The following is a 5,102-nucleotide window of genomic DNA, read 5'->3' on the forward strand; positions in this document are numbered from 1 at the left end:
TGTATGGTGTCAATGAAGCCCTTCGTGTTCGTGTTCAAAAACTACAAACTACGGTACAAACAATGTCGTAAAAGATGAAGGGTGAAAGCTACTACATTCTTCATTCTTCAGTTTCCATATTCCTGAAACTACTACCGGGATCCTCGACAATAACTTCAAAAACTAATCGAGGAAAAACTTTGAACTGGCGCGAAAGAAGATTTTTGTTGTTGTGCTATAGGGTGTCATACCCTCCCAAAGTAAATCATGCTCAACAAATGGGAAGATGCATTGTCCAAGTACGCAAGCTAGTATTGGACGGGAAGCGTGCAAGAGGACGTGCATGAAATGGTAGTGGGAGGGTGTCACGGGCTGTAACACACAAAACTTTTTTTTGTTATTATTATTATTATTATTTTCAGACTTGTAATGCCCAAAAACCTTAAATAGAGTATTGAATACTTCTGCGGAAAGTAGGCCCATTTTTTAACTTTAGAATATGCACTTAAGTACTTCCGTATAATCTAAACACCAAAATACAGCTCAATTACACATGAGCTTTCTTACAAAAAACTTCGCCAAGGCTGGTTCGTAAAATCGACTACCCTTACGAACAAAACCTGATTAAACATGTACTAAAACTAACTCGACTCAAAATATCTATGCATGTCCAATCAAGTGGTTAAAACAACAAAAATTTAACTCAAAACACCAACATATAAAATACTACATAGTTAGGATAACTATGCGAATAAGGAACTTGATGACGTCAAATCTCTTTCCCGTTGACCCGTTTCCAAGTCTTGATCACCCTTACCTTTCATCATATTAATCCGTCATACGACATCACCAAACCATTAATCAAAATTATAAGTTTGTATATTTCAATGGTATCATATCCACGACCATATATATATACAAATATGTTTATATGTGTATTACTCAACGGGGCTAATTATGAACAACTCATGGTTTCACTTATCTTTCAGGTCATCGATTTAAGTCGCTCCTTTCTCCGTCCATTTCCCCTAAAATAGTTCCTCGAATTAATTTCCCAATATGATATGCAATTGGGGACTATCCGCTTAATCCACATGTCTTGGCCACTTAAATGAATAATCAACTCGTCCTACCTACACATTACCATCACAATGGATTAGTCAAAGCTAAGTGAGGACTCAGGTCCCGAGTAATTGGTTATTCGATTATAATTAGAAAAAATATAAATATATTTAAATCGATGTATATCACACTCCATTCCCGAAATCCACTCCCTTAATGGGTTAAAGCCCAACTTTGTAGTTCTAGGTTTTTCCTCCATTATCCGACCCCGTCTCTAGGTTGTTTCACCTCCAAGAAAGAAGCCCTGTTAACTTGAAATAACAAAACACTACATAGGTCAATTTACACCATAAAAATAAAATACCACTAAATGTTGTCATACACGTAACAACATACATGGTCATTGTTTTAATGTTATTCCAACACCTACCGCTACTATTTGTATTCATAACACCCGCCCTTAGAATGTAAACTCCTTGTATTTGAACTTCTCTTGCATCAAAACACCCAAAAAAACATATTAATGCTGGTTAAACATCGTACAATTAACCCCCTAGGAAATAACTCTAGACTTGGGTAAAACTCCATGATGTCGTAAGGCAGTGGTTAGGGTCGTTGGCCTACCAGCTAAGCGTATGCTATGCCCAAATTTTGTTTCCCATCTTAATGCAACTTAAGTGGTTCAAACCCTATTGGTTTTAAACCATTTTCACCATTCATAATGTACAATGACCATATGTTTACCATCCCATTCGTAATTAACCTCCCGATTAACAAAATCATGTAACTTTCTTTGAGATATAGAGATCTCAGCTCCATCGATCGCCCATTGAAGTTCAAAGGCTTCATTTACACACCACGCCTAATAATTAACAACCATCCCCACCTTAAGGTAAATGCCAATCTATTACCAAGTTATGCCATAAAGACATCACCTTAAACATTACAACTCTATACACATTCAATACATAATTTAACACCTATATTATGCTCTCAAACTTAAACCTTTCAACAGAATTCCATTATATATATATCTAATTTGCAACATTGGTATGCATACCAATGTTGTAACTTATGCTTAATTGCTTTCCTTTATATTTTTGTTTTAAAGCTTAGTCACCACCTACCTTTTCCTTATTTGTCATGTGGCATACATTGCACCATTCCTCACAATAATACTTCCATCATTTGTATAAATCTAATTTCCAATACATCTATGCATTATCGTTTGTACCATAATCTTTAGTGAGTTGTATCCACTAAACACAAACTTGTATTTCATTTAAACACTATAAATAATTTTGCGAGTTAACACGACACAATGTGCGTGTGTGGTTCAACGTTTTTACTTCGTCTATTTTTTTTTCCCGTTTGACAGGTTCATCGTAACGCTCGGGGTCCTAAATCGACTTAGTTATTTTTATGTATTTTACGTTTCGGTTTAATTTCTTCGCATTAACACAAAGACAAATTTTTATTTCATTTAAATACTATAAATTATTTTGCGAGTTAACACGACGCAACGTGTGTGTGGTTAAACGTTTTTACATTGTCTATTTTTTTTCCGTTTGACATGTTCATCGTAACACTCGGGTCCTAGATCGACTTAGTTATTTCTTTATATGTTTTACGTTTCGGTTTAATTTCTTAGCACTAACACGCTACAACTTCAGTGTTGGAGGTCGCTGGTAATAGTGTGGCATTGATGTTCGCCCCCGTCGCAACGCGGGGGGTGCTTAATACTAGTTGCATATTGAAGTAACAATAATTTATATGAAAGTAGTTATAACCCACAGTTTCTTTAACATAACTAGAGTCACTCACCTTCGTCCGTAGGATTGTCCGTGTAATGAATTTCTCCATTGACCAGTTGACAACCCTGAAGTAAAACTCACAATATATCATAATCAAGTTCATAATATATCTTCACGTTTCAACATTTATGGATTAGTTTTACACGTAAATCATTGTGTCAACTTGATTACAATCAACAACTCATTTAAACCTTCTCTTCTGGAAACAAATACATTAAAATAAATTTTATACTAAATCCACCCACACATTTTATCAAACACTTGGCGGGTTTCAGAAAATTGAGTTACCTAACAACTTGATTCGATATTTCAAAACAACTCATTCCATTACTTATGAACACAATCATTCTCTATTTTTTATAGAGAGACGGGACTATTATAGCTGCATACACCATCATCTTTACATAAAGTTCAGATTAAATGTATACACTATCAACTAGAATCTTTAAAGCTCTAACATGAAAACATGTACCTTTATGAATAATGGCATTTCTCGTTTTTTTAGCATAATATGTTCACCATTGAAATCTTACTAAGCCACATCAGCCAAAATATCCAGTTTGTAACATTAAATCATCTTTAATCCAAAACCCCTAATTTAGAGAACTAGGGTTCATCATAAAGAAATGGGTTCTGATGTATTTTAGCTTCTATACTTATCGTAATCACTTTTCATTCCTAGTCATCCTAAATTTCATGAATTTAAGATGAGATTAGGAACACACATGAACCGCAATAACCTTAAAGTTTTATGTTAAAGAATACATACCAGTGATTGCTACTACAAATACTCATGATAGACGATGACCTTCTGGGTAAAATTTATCATTAGTTACTCGGTTCGATTACTTGATTCTCCTTGCATTATTGCTTTCTTCTCCATGATCGCACCATAGCCCACACACACATCAGCCTTCTTTTAAGTTCCAGAAGAAACATGGGTCTTTCACCATACCATTTAATAAGCAAGTGGGGTTAGCACATATAGTCCCTATGTTTTCATTTGATTCATTTAATACACAAACCTTTTATCTTTTGTTTAAACACACTTCTTTTATTTCAAAAACATACTTAACTATAGTTAGCTTCTGCCCGTTCCTTGGTTTTGGTGAACGGTTCTCCCACTTTTGAGTTCAGTTGTGAGAAAGGTTTGCGTCAAGGGGACCCGATATCTCCGTTTTTATTTATTATTGTTATGGAGGCGTTCTCTGGTATTATTAGAAAGGCGTGTGATATTGGTGCTTTTAACGGGGTTCGTCTGCCGAATGGTGGTCCTGTGATTTCTCATCTTCTTTATGCAGATGATGCGATGGTTATGGGAGAGTGGTCTCAATTTAATTTCAAGACTCTTAGGAGAATGCTAAGGATTTTTCATTTGTGTTCGGGCTTGCGGATAAATATTCATAAATCAATTATTTTTGGGGTCGGTGTGAATCAAGAAGAAATTATTTTAGAGGCGAAATTTTTGGGATGTAGATCGGGTGTTATGCCTTTTAAGTATTTGGTAAGCCTGTAAACGAACCAAACGAACACGAACATAGGCATGTTCGTTTTCGTTCATTTAATTTTAACCGAACACGAACACGAACACGAACATATAATCGAACACATTTTTTTGTTCGTGTTCGTTCATTAAGAAATCGGGTATGTTCCTGTTCGTTTATGTTCGTTCGTTTAAAGCCTAAACGAATAGTTCACAAACATAAACGAACACAATCGAACATAAAAAAAAATTACTGAACATATCTGAATAAACATAAATTAACATGATTGAAGAAACAAGTCTAATATATTACATTTCATCCGAAAACACATCTAAATAAGGGTTCATAGATATACTAATTAGTTATATTTATATAACTAGTTAGAAAACCTAATATTTATATAAATATAACTATTTATGTATTTATTAAGATTTAAACGAACATAAACGAACGTAACGAACGTTCACGAACATAAAAGAATGTTCACGAACATAAATGAACAAACACAAAGTATGCTCATGTTTATTTATTTAATTAAACGAACAAATTTTTTTGTTCGTGTTCGTTCATTTATTAAATAAACGAACATAAACGAACTTTCCGCCGAACAAGTTCATGAACAGTTCATGAACGTTCGGTTCGTTTACAGGCCTAGTTGGGTATCCAGGTGGAGGCCAATATGAATCGCATTAATAATTGGGATCCGGTTGTGAAGGTGTTTGCGAATCGTCTGTCAAAGTGGAAGGTTAGTACTTTATCTATG

At 34.6% G+C, this 5,102-nt stretch overlaps 1 long non-coding RNA gene across 1 annotated transcript; it reads right to left on the reverse strand.

Moving 5' to 3' along the window:
* Positions 1–836: 836 nt before the first annotated feature.
* Positions 837–3,797, reverse strand: LOC110930746. The gene is made up of 3 exons (XR_002588067.2): positions 3,625–3,797; positions 2,866–2,920; positions 837–1,112 (listed from the first exon to the last, which is right to left on the reverse strand). It is a non-coding gene; the product is annotated as an uncharacterized LOC110930746 (long non-coding RNA).
* Between the last annotated feature and the right edge of the window lie 1,305 nt (positions 3,798–5,102).

This window comes from Helianthus annuus, chromosome 3 (genome assembly GCF_002127325.2).
Source record: "Helianthus annuus cultivar XRQ/B chromosome 3, HanXRQr2.0-SUNRISE, whole genome shotgun sequence".
NCBI classification, from domain to species: Eukaryota; Viridiplantae; Streptophyta; class Magnoliopsida; order Asterales; family Asteraceae; genus Helianthus; species Helianthus annuus.